The 16,917-nt window shown below is 43.1% G+C and overlaps 1 protein-coding gene across 1 annotated transcript in view; it reads left to right on the top strand.

The window, feature by feature from the left end:
- The window catches only part of PRTG (protogenin), a 216,754-nt gene that overhangs the window by 107,393 nt on the left and 92,444 nt on the right, over positions 1–16,917 (top strand). The window lies entirely within an intron of this gene.

Raw genomic sequence — 16,917 nt, 5'->3', positions numbered from 1 at the left:
AGAAATCTGACCTGCAGTAATCCTGTGTTAGGTACAGAATGACAGAAGGCAGATACATTTAAAGTAGTATAAAACCCAAAGCCAAAAATGTATATATTGCAGTTTACAAAGACAACAGACAGGAGCATTGTCAGTTGGGGGTGGGGGGTACTAGCTGGTGTACTAGATGTACTAGCCGATTTAGATGCACTAATTGAAGCCAGCACTGAAGCTAACACTTAGCTTACTAACTCAGTTACAACATGCAGTTTTTTGGGATAAAGGTTTTACTTGAATAAATAACAGCTGATCATTTTAAGCATCCCTGCCAGAGGTGAATGGTCTGTCTCATCCATGTAAACTGATACACTCTGCTGGAGAGCTTGTTCTTTTGAAAAACAACAGACTTACTGGCCAGATCACCAGATGAAAATACAAGAAAGAAAGCTTAAAAAAGAAAACCAATACAGCCATTACATCTAAGAGATGGTAAGCTGCAATAAAATACATATTTCCTTTTGGGTTTAATACTGCTTTAACTAGCAGACACCACCTGTAGATTGTTGCGTGCTTTACTGCTTTGTGCCATAGTTAAATAAATGGTTAAAGCTGTGTGTTTAATAGGTTGTGGTTCTGGAATCATTGCTTATATCTAAGCACATTAAGCTCATTTTCTAGTTACTTTCTCAGTAGGAGTCATGCTGTAAGGCTGGCCATACACCCGCTGGTTGAACAAAAGAAAATGTCTCGATTCCCCCATCCACACACTCAATGTGGATGGGGGAATCCCTCCCGCTAAGCCTTATATTCCGACAGTGGGGATATTTCCTTGCTGTCAGAATACCCTCATCAGCACTGCCAGCTATAGCTGGGGGCACTGATCGAGAATTTTTTTTCCAACCAGCCTGCTTGTACATGGATCGAAATTCGTTCAGTCCCTACTGAACCAGCCAAATCTCAATACACCTATGGTTGGCTTAAGTGAAGCTCTTGGGGAAGAAGGTTGCGGCTACAGGTGGACAGTGCAATCTGCATAAAAACAAGGACAGCAAAACTACCCAGAAGTTTGTTAGCAGAAGTCGTAGTGTTAGGGTGTTGCCCTAGTTTGAGATTGCGTATTACCTGATTATTTTGTCTTGAACTGTGTTCCAAAGTAGAATCTGTACCCAAAAGGCCTTATACAATTAATATTTTATGTTGGTATGCATTTCAGGTGTTATGTTATGCATTTGATTTCTGTGGGACAGCACTGTGGTCTAGTGGTGAGCACTTATGCTTATTGGTTTGCATAATGGCCAGGATACTATGTTTGGAGTTCTCCCTGTTCTTGTGTGGGTCCCACAATCCCAAGACATGCACATAGTTTAATTGGCTATTGCCCAAATTGGCCCCGGTGTATATGGGTAAGAAAAAAAAATCCCATCCAAAGACCTGTAACACTCTGTTGAGTGGCTAATGTAGCTCTGGTACACATTTCAGGCAATTGAGCAGCAGAAAAAGCAAGGGTCTGTGGTTAGAAGTGCACTGAAGATCACAACACAGTCATGCTAGTAGGGATGTTGAGAATTCAGTATTTCTTTTACAATGCCATTCAATAAAAGAGAGACATGATAGGAAACAGAATCGATATAATGATTCATTAGAACCTGTAGAGCTTAAATTTCATCTGTCGAGAAATGCTATATCACAGCATTGCCCCAGGCCTCTTATATCCAGAGACAATGCAAAACAAAAACTTTACACGTGCTTTATTTTATTGAGAATTTTAATATAGCAGATGATTCCTACAGTATATCTTTCTGTAAATGTTCTTTATAAATAGAGCTCTACCATGCCTTTAGTGATTTTGTATAGAACAGAGCTGTGAAGGAGACCGTGTGTGAATCACAAATCTCTATTTACGGACAATAGGCTGTTGCCAGCCAAGTCAGTGGACATTACAGAAAAAAAGGCTGAGCTAACACAGAATAGAGCTTGATGAATTACTATCACAGAAAATCAGTGAGGGCGATTAATCAACAAAGCTTTCCAACAGCCGCCTGTGAGTTTCTGAACTTTATTAAACGTAGAAGTGTGTAGTTCATTTTCCAACCAGCTAGCCTCCCACTATGCTTTGTTTGCAAAAGTGTTCACGTCTTAAAGCAGAACTCATTTTTTTTCTTAAGGTAAGCACTCTGAATTTCGGTGTGTAAAATAGTGCATGCATGTGCATTCAAAATTTGCGTGTCGTGTAGCTTTTCCAGAAGGTCTCCTAGCTGCTGTGCAGGTACAGTGCAGGACCTAGGATTCTCTATATCTGTTTGCTTTAGTCCTGTTTCACAGCCCAGAGGTCATAGGCTTTCTACACATTGCTCTTAGCATGTTATTATGTTCCTATATTTACATAAGGGGTAGAGACCATTGCTGCACAGATCATTATGGGCCCTCTCAGTCCTGTCCTGTGTTCTTTATTCTCCTTTGTTGACATTTTTTTAAGCCAAGTATAACGCCATACAGGTGGAATTTTTGTTTGAACATTCATAAAAAAAAAAAAAAAATTAATCAGAATATCCTTTCTTGCCATCATTAAGTCAACTTATTTCCTTCCAAAGCTCTTGAGTTTCATCCAGACCTGCTATTTGAATGGGATGCCACCCATATTAAACAGGTTTCATTACAATATGTACAATTTTTTCCAAACAAAAATGAAAATGACCTTCACAGTTATGCCCCGTACACACGGTCGGATTTTCCGATGGAAAATGTCCGATCGGAGCGTGTTGTTGGAAATTCCGACCGTGTGTGGGCTCCATCGGACATTTTCCATCGGATTTTCCGACACACAAAGTTGGAGAGCAGGAGATAAAATTTTCCGACAACAAAATCCGTTGACAGAAATTCCGATCGTGTGTACACAAATCCGACGGACAAAGTGCCACGCATGCTCAGAATAAATAAGGAGATGAACGCTATTGGCCACTGCCCCGTTTATAGTCCCAACGTACGTGTTTTATGTCACCGCGTTTAGAACGATCGGATTTTCCGACAACTTTGTGTGACCGTGTGTATGCAAGACAAGTTTGAGCCAACATCCGTCGGAAAAAATCCTAGGATTTTGTTGTCGGAATGTCCGAACAAAGTCCGACCGTGTGTACGGGGCATTAGAATTTTTTCGTTTAAGAAACATTTTCTATTCTGCTCCTTTGAAATTTGTCCTCACTACGGTCGAAAACAAACATTGATTTTACCCCCACTAACCATTTGAAAAACTGAAGGAACTTGGATTGCTCAAGAGGCTGAAACTAGTTCCATTCTTTTCTCACCCTTGTCCTCCTTCCCTCTCTTACCTGGTCACTTCTTTTGTCTGATGTCCCCGTCTTTCTATTTCTATGTTTATGTTTCTTTTTGTGTACTTTCTACTACTACTTTCTACTTTCTACTACTTATTCTGATTACTTTCTGAATTCTTATTTTACTCTTAATTCCATATATCATAAGAATAATTTCTTGGTATAATACTTGCTATACTGTATAGTCCAGAGATTTCAGTTTCGGTCATACTTGTTTCCTCAAAAATGTATGTGTTGATCTATGACCAATGGCACACATATTCTGTTTGAAACTTTGGGGAACCTTGTGCTTGTGATCACCTGTGATGTGATCCTGTATGAAACACTTTTTATGGATGTACCTCTTTTGTATTTTGTATTGCAAATAAAATGAAAGCTCCAAAAACAAAGCATTTTGAACAAAACTCTACTGGTGTATGGCCAGTTTCACAAGTAGCTGATTGAACACGAGGCAAGGAGGATTGGGTTGGAATAGAAGTGACATATTAAACTCCCAGTTCCTGTCAAAGAATAGAAAAAATAGTTCCTATTAAGAAATTCCTGTAAGGAATGATTGCATCAGTTTCCCTAAGATGGCAACTCCCCTTCATCACCTCCCACTACTGCCGAAGAACAGACTAGGCAAGATGGCGTTTGGGTTATATGAAATATGGACAATGTAACACAGATTTGAAGTATGAATTCATGCACAGTTTTTGACTTGCTGGTTTCAGAGTGTTTGCATTAAAAAGGTACTTTAGTACAGGATAAACAGACCAGATTTGAAAAAGTCTGGAATACTTGGATTAAGTATCTTCAATCATCTGTCTGAGCTGGGGAGCCCTGGAGGCCGTGGTGGCTGTGTCGGGAGAATCCATTCTTTCCTCGTCTTCTTTTTCCCCTCTACTTTTCTTTTCTGTTTTTCTCACCTGTCTCATTGTGTATCATCTAGCATTGCGCTAGGTCCAGGTTCTGAGGCCCACATTTGTTTGGACCGATTTAAATAATACATGAGCTCGTGGCTCTTTTATCCCAGGAAAACAGAGTTATATATTGTGTTACCTTTATTGACCTTTTCCCTCATTCTGGGGTGGAAGACCAATTGTAGATACATTTCTTGATACTATGACAATATGACAATGTGCTTATACTTTAGACTTTGGCAGTTTTAGCCCTTGATTTCTATACACTTAATAATAGATGATTTCTGTTAACGCTGTCTTGTTTTGTTGAGGACCCTTGTATGCATATTGTCTACAATTTGCTTTAATTCTGGTTTACTACCTTTAATCATACATATGCTTTCGTGTTTTGTTCGAAACTTTTTCAATAAGAACATTGAAACAGAAATGGATACTTTAGTTTTGCTTTAATATATTGTGCCAAAATTTAATAGGGCCAATTGGCATATAGGATTTGGTACAAGGATCCAGCATACTAGAGCATAACATGTTGTATGTGAGACATTATCACAGTCAGTGTTTTAAATCTAGCTGCCACTAGTGGAAAATCAGCCATACGTACATGTGTGACACAGAGCGCAGCCATTGAACTGCATAGAACCCTCTTTAAGATGGAGCACTGGGCTCTGGTTTGTGCTGCATACAATTATCCATCGTGGCCTTGCCTAAATGAATTTCTCCATACCCCTGGCAAATGTATGAGCATTATGCAAAATGCAATGTTAGTCAACCATTACAAAATGACACCAACTTGGAAATCCCAGTCATGCTTTCCCAACCGTGTTCTCACCATAGTAAATTGCCTTCATTAGTGCGCTTCATATGTATTTTTACTTTCCAGTGATTTGTCTGTTCCTAGACCCTTTAACTTTGCCTGACTACAACATTGAAATGAAATCATTTGAAACAAGCAGCTGAGCATATTTTGGGATGATTTACAGCATTCTATGGCACTACCTGCATGAAAGTAATTGTGGGTTGAATCTTTGTCGAATTGATCCTGCTTTTGAGGTGTATTACGTAAATATAAATTATACAGAGTTATGGATATGTCCCTTTTAGATACTGGCGGTTCTGTCAGTTCTCTATAATTGCTCTAGTTCAAAGCAAAAATCCCATGTTTTATTGACTATATCTGCAAAGGCAGCTGACATGGTTACATCAAAAGCATTTCACCTTTAATGCCTTGCCCAGATGAATAATGAAAAACATTATTTGCATGTTAGCATTGAATAATCTATATGTCATGGTAGGGTACCAGCACACTGTAATTCCGTAATGTACAATTTAGAGATGAAGAGCAGCAGTGATAAGAACTGAAATGAATATGTATTATATAGTATATATGTTATATATAGTTATTTGCATGATTATTCATTTTACTTGGGCTTAATACATTTTGTAGTGTTTCAGCCTGGATAAAATGGATTTTTATCATTTGGTTTTACGCAACATACTGAACCCTTTTTAAGGTGCAAAATATATTTATTGTGAGACAAACGTTGAGGGACTACTTTACTTGGTGTACAAAAACCCACCAGTACTTGGTCCCTAATTTAACCCAGAAACCCCTAACTCAAGTGAATACTTACCTCTGCCTGGCAGCAGCGGCCTATTCCATTTTAAGGATCATTTGGGCTAAAATCTTCACCCGCACTTCCTGTGCCTGTGCAGTGAGTCCCCATAGACTTGAATTGTACAGTACTCCTAGCATCCTTATTTATCTCCAGAGAAGATATTGCTGTGGTCAGGCAGAGGTAAGTAATCGTAGGATATGAAAAGGACTGTGTTCACCTGGTGAAATCCCAGCACAACTTTTACTGCCAATGTTTGCCAGTATTGAATAGAATGATAATGCATGCAAATGGTGCAATAAATCTAGTTGTGTACTTGGCCTGTCCCATTACCTACAGAAGAACTCCTCATAAGCAAGTTATGGAATTTTAATTACTGCTAACATCCGGTTTAATCATTAACATGAAAAGGGGGTTATAATGTAATTAAGATTTCTCCTTATGCTAGGTTATGATATGTGCTAATGTTGAAATTGTGATACCAGTAGAGTTGTAATTGCCACTGTCTGCCATGCTGCTGTGGTGGGTGGGGTTGCTGTGGTGGCTGTGGAGGTGCGGCATCCAACCATCCGACCACCTATGAGTGGTCGGATGTTGATAGACCGCCTGTCCGTTTGCACCCGACTGCCATCAATTCTGCTAGATGAAAGGGGAATGGATCTCAGCTTGTCTATTTGTTAGCAAATCGGATTAGATGTCTGATGTTTACATCCACCTGTCCATAGAGGACAATGGACGGCCTGCCTGAAAAATTGACAAGTGGACCTGATTGGTCCGCTCGTGTGAAAGGGGCATTAGCATACCACATGTACAGATCTGAACCGTCGTGCGTTGTGGTGCACTGGAAAAAAAACAAAGGTTCAGATGCGCACTGCAAATATGTGAATACTGCATCAAACTTTCAGATAAAAATTCAAGCCTTTTGTTATCCATATACTATACTCTATGTAGTAGGGAAGGGAAAGTACCACCAAAGTATAGCAGAGAGTTTGTTTTTATGTTAACATGCAGACTAGTCATAACTATTTTATTCTAGCTTGCTAATTCAGTCAGTCACAGACTAATGGTTATCGTTTTCCCTTAACCATTAGTTTGTGACATCTAAAGTTTTATCTGTCTGCATTTTTATATACTCTTCAACCTAAATGGACCAAATACATTCAAAATAAATGTATTGGTCCTGATATAAAGCAGATGGATGGTGGTGAGCATAATATACAGCACTCCACACACAAGTCTCTTGCTGGAAGGTGTGATGTGAAGTGTCTGTTTGACAATCCAGGGACCATTATTGCAGATTTCGGAAGTTGTGTTTTTCATTCTTCCATTTTAATTTGAATGTGTCAGTGTTTTAATGGGTTTTCTTTGTGGCCAGCACTTTGAAGATTGAGTTGTCCGTATTTCATTAAATGCTTTGGAGGAAAATGAATTATGTGGCCATTTACATGGAGTTCCGGAAAGCTTTTGTTGTCAGAGAATTTATGCAAACCCCTGTGTCAGGTGGGATTCTTGAGACATAGGTCATGGGGCACAATCAGGAGAAGGGAGAGAAAAGAGGCCATGATGTTGAGCAGAGAAGGTCTGTGCTAGTAACAGAAGGAATTGCTGATTAAAACTGCATTTGGTTCAACTCTATGGAGGCACATAACACACTTTTTTCATCCTTCTCTGTAAACAGTTGTTTACCTCTACTAGTGAGTTTATTACACTGTTAATACTATTTAATGTCTGCTATGGTAAAATTAACACATATATTATCACCATTTAAAGTGACTCTGCTGCTGAGTTACCAAAATGTGAAAAGCATTGCCTGCACAAGAAGAGGAATTATACTTCTAGTGCCCAACCTGCGGCCCTTTGTTATATGATATGCAGACCTGAGCAGTCTAGTGGAAACAATGATTAGGGTTATAGCAATGATCTCTAGTAGCCTCATGTAACATGTTCCCAGTTTTGAAAGTTTCATATTGTCTTCTGCAGCATATTCCCAGCCAAAAAAGTAGCATGTCCACTGTCTCTGACCCTCACTTCCTCCATTAGGTCTGCAGTTTGTGACAGTCCTCTCAAGCATTACATGTATTGAACATTATGTGCTGACCTTTGATGATGTCAGGGACCACATTTCGGGCCCCTTTAGCTCAAAAGTAGACAACCACTGGTTTATACTTACCCGGTCGACCACCCGTTCCTTCGATCCTCACTCTATTTAGGAACTTCCTGAAGAATCTTCATATTTGGCATTTCTCGGAGCATGGGAAGCCTAAGGTCCCCAACACACACTTTGGTTTCCTCTGCTGACCCCTTTATCGTGAATGTCCTTTAGGAGCTGGCAGAAGACACCACTGAGATAAGAAGGGGACAAGGAATCCAGCATTTTTTTAACATTGTTTTAATTGATGACAGCGTTGCTTTAAAAATATAGGTCCAGGCTATAGTTGTCTATTAAGGAAAGTAGGAGATATTTGCAGAGTGGCCCTATTCACTTGAATTAGTCTCATTCAGAGGGTGCTACACCTGCCGAAAGTGACAGGGAGTACAGTTGTGCTCATAAGTTTACATACCCTGGCAGAATTTATGATTTCTTGGCCATTTTTCAGAGAATATGAATGATAACACAAAAACATTTCTTTCACTCATGGTTAGTGTTTGGCTGAAGCCATTTATTACCAATCAACTATGTTTACTCTTTTTAAATCATAATCACAACAGAAACTACCCAAATGACCCTGATCAAAAGTTTACATACCCTGGTGATTTTGGCCTGATAACATGCACGCAAGTTAACACAAAGGGGTTTGAATGGCTATTAAAGGTAACCATCCTCACCTGTGATCTGTTTTCTTGTAATTTGTGTGTGTGTGTAAAAGGTCAATGAGTTTATGGACTCCTGACAGACCCTTGCATCTTTCATAAAATATAAACTGCTAAGTACATTTTCTCATCAGCAGTATATAGCAGTCTTGTGACTGCTATCAGTGTCTGATTAAAGCTTGTAGGAGGAGTTTTCATTCTCCCCTGATTGTCCTATCAGGCTGCAGGACCCCTAACCCTCTGTCTGGACAGTGCTGATTGGCCCTGTGCCAATCACATGCACCCTTGCACGAAAAAAAAAAACTCTCTAGCAATACACACCAAACTGAGCACGTGTATCTTGTCTATCAGCCAATAGATTGGGGACTGTGGAAGGGGGGAGGGGGGCAGAGAAGACAGGATCAAACAGCCTTTTACACAATGTTAAGGATTAACCCTTTAGGTTAAAAGGGGAGTGTAATAAGCAGGCTTTACTGCATAAGGTTTAGTAACACAAAACCTGTTGCTCCCTCTACACATATACACAAAATTTACATTTTAAAACGCTCACCTTTTAACTCGTAGGGGAGATAGACTGGTGCTGTGCATTGTAGATAGCAGGAAACTCCCATTTGGAATTTATTTTATTCATTTATGTAGTGCTGATTAATTTCTCACAATTCTAACCACTTATGGATCGCCGCACGCCGATATACTTCCTAACTTTGAAGAGGAATATCGTTGTTATGGCAGCAGCTAGCTGCCATAACCCCAGTATCCTCTCTTCGGCGGTCTCTGCGGCGGATTCAAAGCAAGATCACTTTTATCGGCGGCGGGAGAGGGGCCTCCCGCCATGCCCCGGTGCCCTCCGCCGCTTACCGGAGCTGTCGGCAGCGGCGGAGGCGATCGGATGTTGCTCCTTGCTGGGTACGGAGATGAGTGAGGGGAAGATGGCCCCCACCCATCTCCAAACCATTGAAGGGTGGAAGCAACGTCAAAACGTCACTTCCACCCATAGCTCTTGAAGGGCCATTTTAAAAAAAAAAAATTTGAAATGACATTTTTTTTTTTTTTAATTGCATTTTAGTGTAAATATGAGATCTGAGGTCTTTTTGACCCCAGATCTCATATTTAAGAGGTCCTGTCATGCTTTTTTTCAAGGGATGTTGACATTCCTTGTAATAGAAATAAAAATGACAGAATTTTTTTTTTCCCCTTTCGTCTTTCAGGACAGCCACCATGAGAGATAGTCTCCTCCTCTTCCTCTAGGAAACACTGCGCCAGCCCATAAATTCTTACTTCCTCCTGCCAGACCTCAGTATTAGTGTTTCCTCCGGTGGGGAGACACTGTGCAAGGAACCAGGCCATTCAGTCAGGGTGACTGCGGCTGTTTATATTTTTTGGAGCCTGTAATGGGAGCAGGGGTTTCCTAGGGCATAGGGGGGACTTACCCCTCGTTCTATTGCCACCACTTCCTAGCCGAGTGCGGCTTCAGGTTGGGGGGACTCCCTATCGCAGCTACAGGGCTGCAGCAGGCAAGCGTTCACCTTCCCTGTATTCCATACAGACCGCTCTCTTTTTTTCTTTTTTTTTTGGAACTAGGCGGGCCGGACGACGGGCGACGTCATTTCCGGCGGAAGGGCGAGTGCTTGCCTTTGACCCACGACTTCCGGTTCCGGGTCACGGCACTGATAGGGAAGCCAGGCACAGGCTGGAGACGAGTCTGGGACGCGCACAGGCAGCGTGGGACTCGGTAGTAGCAACCACCTGCAAGTCATGTCGGAAGCAGATGCTCAGCCAACGGACACTACCTCCAGCCTTCCTAAGGTAAGAGTGCCCTGGGGAAGAGTACTCTTTATCTAGGATTGTCCCTCCATGTATAGTTCCTGTCATGGGGGGGCAGACACCCTGGGTGGTCAGGGGAGGGAGGCTCAGATCCCCACATATTAAGGAGGGTCTTGTGCACTCCCAGGGTTGTATCCTTGTTTTTTTGAAAAAAAAAAAAAAAAGTGACAAAATGTTTTTTTCTTTTCATGTATTTCAGAAAGCTACAGAGAAGTCTAGGTCTGCACATAGCTCTAAGAAGAGGTGTGCCTCTTGCAGGGACACTTTAGGGGAAACATGGACAAAGGTCTTGTGTAGGGAGTGCATAGACTCCCTTGTTAAGGAGAGGGACTCTGAACAGGAGTCAGGACTTGCAGCCTCGGTTAAGGAGCTTTCGTCCACCTTCTCTTCATTTAAAGCCTTATTTGAAAGGTTTCAGCCTCCCTTTAGTCCAGTCCCCCAGGATACAACCTCGCCTCAGGCTCAGGGCTCTGCTCCTGCCCAACCTGCAACTTCAGTTAGGGCAGTGGAAGCTCCAGGGCCCTCCGGAGTGGAACAAAGACAACCAGACAGTTCCTCCTCCGATTCCCAGGATGGTTCAGAGGGAGAGGACCTGGACGGGGAGTCCAGGAAATCCTCCAGATATAAATTATCCCTGGAAGAGGTAGAGGACCTCTTAGGGGCTATTTATACAACCCTCGGTATTCAGGAAGACAGGAAACCCCTGACCCTTCATGACCAAATGTACAAGGGTTTAGGGGAACAAAGGAGGAAAGTTTTTCCAGTACATGAGGTACTGGTTGAAACTATTAAAAAGGAGTGGCAGGATCCCGAAAGGAAACCCTTTTTTTCTAGATCCTTAAAAAGGAGATTTCCATTCTCGGATGATCCTACATCTATCTGGAATAAAAGTCCCAAGTTAGATGCTGCCTTCTCCCAGGTTTCCAGACACACAGACCTGGCTTTTGAGGACATGGGGGCCCTGGTGGATGTCATGGATAAGAGAATAGACTCTCTTCTCAAAAAGACTTGGGATTCAACAATTGGTAATTTAAAACCTGAGTTGGCTGTCACAGTTGTGGCTCGCAATCTGGAGCACTGGCTCTCTAAGATTCAGGAGCATATTGAAGCTGGAATGGCAAAAGAAACCATTCTATCTTCTTTCCCTACGATTCTGCGGGGTATCGCCTACATAGCTGATGCCTCGGCAGAATCAGTCCGTATGTCGGCCAGATCAGCGGCTCTGGCCAATTCGGCCAGGAGAACCTTCTCTTCGGCCCAGGGTTAGAGACCGTCTTGGACCGCACAGCAGACAGGAAGAAATCCTTCCCAGTTAAGCGGAAAACCCCTACACAGACAAAGAAGGGGTTTCGTCCGCAAAAGCGTAAAGAAATTCCAAAGCCGGAAGGGCAAAAGAAATTCTGGGGTCAGAAGAAGGGCAGGGGAGGGGCGATTTTTCCCCCTCCTGAACAGCCCCGTAAAAACCAATGACTCCCCAACCAGGGTGGGGGGAAGACTGGGGGCCTTCCTCCCACAGTGGGAAGCGATATCCCCCAATCGCTTTATCCTAGGGATTATAAGAAGGGGGTACCATATCGAATTCACAAATCCTCCTCCACGGAGATTTCTTGTCACGCACCTACCCAGGTGTACGGCAAAAGCCGAGGCTCTGTTGGAAGCATTAAGAGATCTGGTAGATCAAAATGTGGTTCTCAGAGTTCCAAAGACCGAGGAGGGAGAGGGTTTCTATTCACACATCTTCGTAGTGAAGAAACCCACAGGGAAATTCAGACTGATTCTGAATTTAAAGCCCCTGAACAGGTCAGTGACGTACAGGAGATTCCGTATGGAAACAATTTTCACAGTCAGAGCCCTGTTGCCCCGCAACTGCTTCATGGTATCTCTGGACCTAAGGGACGCGTATCTACACGTTCCTTTTACAGAAGCCTCGCAGAGGTTTCTTCGGCTAGCGGTAAATGTAGGTGGAACAACGGTACATCTACAGTTTCAGGCGCTGCCTTTCGGGCTATCCTCCTCGCCCCGCATTTTCACCAAGGTCTTGGCGGAGGTGATGGCCTTTCTTCGACTCCAGGGAATATCAGTGATAGCATACCTGGACGACCTGCTCCTGTTTGCACCGTGTCCACTGCAGTTAGTCAGAGATCTAGAACTAACAAAGAGAGTTCTTACAGGTCTAGGGTGGCTAATGAACTTGGAGAAATCCAGTTTGATTCCCTCTCAGCGCATCACGTACTTAGGCTATCTGTTGGACTCAACGCTACTGAGAGTGTTTCTTCCAGCAGAAAAAGTACAAAAACTGGACAGGACAGTGGCTGTTCTCCAGTGCAGCAGTCAGGTCTCCATAAGAGTTCTGATGTCGGTCCTGGGACTATTAACCGCTACCCTCCCAGCAGTGCAATGGGCAGGTCTGCACTTTCGTCCCTTACAGTCCTTTGTCTTAAGGGTGTGGGATCACAGTCAGAAAGATCTGGACACCTTGGTACAGGTTCCACCCCAAGTAAAGAGATCCCTCTGGTGGTGGAGGAGGGTCTCAAACTTGTCGCAGGGTCGTCTGTGGTTCATCCCAGTTTCTCAGGTGGTAACCACAGACGCAAGCGGCAAGGGTTGGGGGGCGCATCTGGGTTCCCTTTTAGCACAGGGCACCTGGGAGGGCGACGAACTAAGAAGGTCGTCCAATTGGAAGGAGCTGAGGGCAATCGGGCTAGCACTCAGGTTCTTCAAGGAGGACCTATGGGGCCACCATGTTCAGGTGCGGTCGGACAACTCGTCCGCCGTGGCCTATGTAAACAAACAGGGCGGCACGAGAAGCGGAGTCCTGTCAGCCTTAGCATCAGACATTCTGAACTGGGCCGAGATTCACACTCTCTCACTCTCAGCAGTCTTCCTGAGAGGAGAAAAGAATGTGATAGCAGATTTTCTCAGCCGAACCAAACTGAGAGAGGGCGATTGGATCCTCAACCAGGAGGTTTTCAATCTCCTTTCAGAGAAATGGGGTCCTCCAGAAGTAGATCTGTTCGCGTCAAGAAGCAACGCGAAAGCCCCTTGTTTTTTCTCCCTAAACAGAGGGGAGGGAGCGCGAGGGGTCGACGCATTGATCCAGAACTGGCATTTCAGAATCTGCTATGCCTTCCCGCCCCCAGCATTATTACCGGCAGTTCTCAGGAAGTTCCAAATGGAAAACACGTCCCTGATTCTAGTAGCACCACATTGGCCAAAGAGGGCTTGGTTCTCAGTACTCAAGCAACTAGCGGTCGAACCTCCCTTATTCCTGCCACCTCGAGAGGATCTCCTCTCACAGGGCCCAGTCCTCTGTCCACAGGTTCACCAATGGCAGTTAGCGGCCTGGCTACTGAGGAGGGTATGCTAAGAGCTAGGGGTTTTTCTGAGAAATTAATCTCCACCCTGCTCAACAGCAGGAAGAAGGAAACACGCCAGATTTATAAAAAGGTCTGGGTACGTTTCAATGAATGGTGTGTGGAAGTCTCCTTTGCGGTACACAGTCCCACAACGGTGTTGGAATTCCTTCAGTGCGGGGCAGATAGGGGTTTATCCATAAGTACCCTTAAAGGTCAGGTGTCAGCACTCAGTGCTTATTTAGAAAAGCATCTGGCCACCAACCCTTGGGTGGTCAGATTCTTTAAGGCTCTGTCTAGACAAAGACCGGTTCAGGGCCCTCCCTTTCCCAAGTGGGACCTATCTTTAGTTTTACAGGGCCTGACGGGAACCCCCTTTGAACCTTTAGAGGAATGTCAACTAAAGGATCTTACGTTAAAAACAGTTTTTTTGGTAGCAGTGACAACTGCCAGGAGAGTCAGCGAGATTGAGGCCTTATCTGTTAGACCTCCCTTTTGCGTTATTTTTCCAGATCGGATCATCTTCAAGACTGATCCAGCATTTTTACCTAAGGTTGCTTCTGGTTTTCACAGAAGTCAGGAGGTAGTTCTACCCTCATTTTGTCCCAACCCCTCGGGGGAAAGGGAATTAAAATTTCATTCGTTGGACGTAAGGAGATGTATCCTTCAGTACCTAGAGCTGACCAAGAGGTTTAGAAAGTCAGACTCTTTATTTATTTTGTTTTCTGGGGCCAGAAAAGGATGCAAAGTGTCTCGACGCACTATTGCCATATGGCTCAGAGTAGCCATTGGCCAGGCCTATACATTAGCAGGGAAAGAAATCCCAATGGGTATAAGGGCACACTCTACTAGAGCTATGGCAGCTTCTCAGGCAGAGAAGGCTGGAGCAACACCAGAGCAGATATGCAGGGCTGCAACATGGTCCAGCTATTCCACTTTCGTTAAGCACTACAGAGTGGACCTGGTGTCGGCTAGTGAGCAAGCCTTTGGGCGAAAGGTGTTGCAAGCTGTAGTCCCACCCTAACTGGTAAGTGCTCGTTCATCCTCTCATGGTGGCTGTCCTGAAAGACGAAAGGGGAAAATTAAAGTTACGTACCGGTAACGTCTTTTCCAGTAGTCTTTCAGGACAGCCCTAGTTACCCACCCGAAATTTTGGGGTGTCTTATAAAAGACCAGAACGCAGCATGATAATGATATGGAATAGTATGTTATTAATGTGTTCTTGTGTCTCCCCAGCTGACCGGAGGTAATCTTGGAATATACTGAGGTCTGGCAGGGGGAAGTAAGAATTTATGGGCTGGCGCAGTGTTTCCTAGAGGAAGAGGAGGAGACTATCTCTCATGGTGGCTGTCCTGAAAGACTACTGGAAAAGACGTTACCGGTACGTAACTTTAATTTTTTTTAAAGAACAGTGTAAAAATAAAAAAATAAAAGGTAACATAAATAAGGAAAATTTTTTTTTAACCGTGCCCCGCATATAAAAACGGTGTTCGAATCACACATGTGAGGTATCGCCGCGATCAGTAGAGCAAGAGCAATAATTATAGCCCTAGACCACCTCTGTAACTCAAAACATGCAACCTGTAGAATTTTTTAAACGTCGCCTATGGAGATTTTTAAGAGTAAAAGTTTGTTGCCATTCCACGAGCGGGCGCAATTTTGAAGCGTGACATGTTTGGTATCAATTTACTCAGCATAACATTATCTTTCACAATATAAAAAACATTGGGCTAGCTTTACTGTTGTCTTATTTTTTTAATTTTAAAAATTGCGCTTGTAAGACTGCTGCGCAAATACGGTGTGAAAGAAAGTATTGCAACGACTGCCGTTTTATTCTATCGGGTGTTAGAAAAAAAAATGTATAATGTTTGGGGGTTCTAAGTAATTTTGAAGCAAAAAAACCCTGTTTTTAACTTGTAAACAACAAATCTCAAAAAGAGGCTTGGTCCTTAAGTGGCTAAACCAGACCAGAATCACATCATGTCCCCTCTGTTGGTCCTTTGTCCTAACCACAAATATTTAGCTGCACGCACACATGCACAAGGGTGAATTTTGTTTTTAACCACTTGCCACCCAGGCCAATTCTGACATTTCTCTCCTAAATGTAAAAATCATCATTTTTTTGCTAGAAAATTACATAGAACCCCCAAACATTATATATGTTTTTTTAGCAAAGTCCCTAGAGAATACAATGACGGTTGTTGCAACTTTTTATCTCACACGGTATTTGCGCAGAAATTTTTTGTACGCGTTTTTTTTGGGAAAGAAACAGTTTTGTGCTTTAAAAAAAAAACAAAACAGTAAAGTTAGGCCAATTTTTGCATATTGTGAAAGATGAAGTTATACCGAGTAAATAGATACCTTACATGTCACGCTTCAAAATTGCACACGCTCGTGGAATGGCGCCAAAGTTCGGTACTTAAAAATCCCCATAGGCGACGCTTGAAATTTTTTTACTGGCTACATGTTTTAAGTTACAGAGGAGGTCTAGGGACAAAATTATTGCTCTCGCTCTAACGTTCGCATCGATACCTCACATGTGTGGTTTGAACACCGTTCTCATATGTGGGCTGGACTTACGTATGCGTTTGCTTCTGCGTGCGAGCACACGGGGACAGGGGCGCTTTAAAAATTTTTAATTTTTTTTTATTGTTAATTATACTGTCTTTTTTTATTTTGACACTTTTTTGAAAAAAAAAAAAAACATCCCTTGTAATAGGAATATGACATAACAGGTCCTCTTTATATTGAGATATGGGGTCAATAGGACCCCACATCTCACCACTAGGCTGGGAAGCCTGAAATAAAAAAAAACACAAAAACTTCCCAGCCGAAGCGGCGCCGTTTTTTTGAATGCAGAGGCCGGGCGTAACATCGCACCTAGCCTCCGACGATCATAGAGACTCCGGTGACCATCTGGTCCGCCGGAAATTTCTATGATCAACATCCAGGGCCGGTGGATCCTCTGTCCGACTCACTGATCGTATCGGTGAGTCGGTAGAAGCACGGGAGGGGGGCGTCCGCTCTCGCCTCCCGTAAGAACGATCAAGCGGTGGAACAGCCGCTATGATCATTCTTATGGTGTAGGGAATCGCCGGCTGAAAAC

Source organism: Aquarana catesbeiana, linkage group LG03 (genome assembly GCF_042186555.1).
Source record: "Aquarana catesbeiana isolate 2022-GZ linkage group LG03, ASM4218655v1, whole genome shotgun sequence".
NCBI classification, from domain to species: Eukaryota; Metazoa; Chordata; class Amphibia; order Anura; family Ranidae; genus Aquarana; species Aquarana catesbeiana.
The sequence above is the reverse complement of the archived record's forward strand: the minus strand, read 5'-3'. Positions and strand labels throughout refer to the sequence as shown.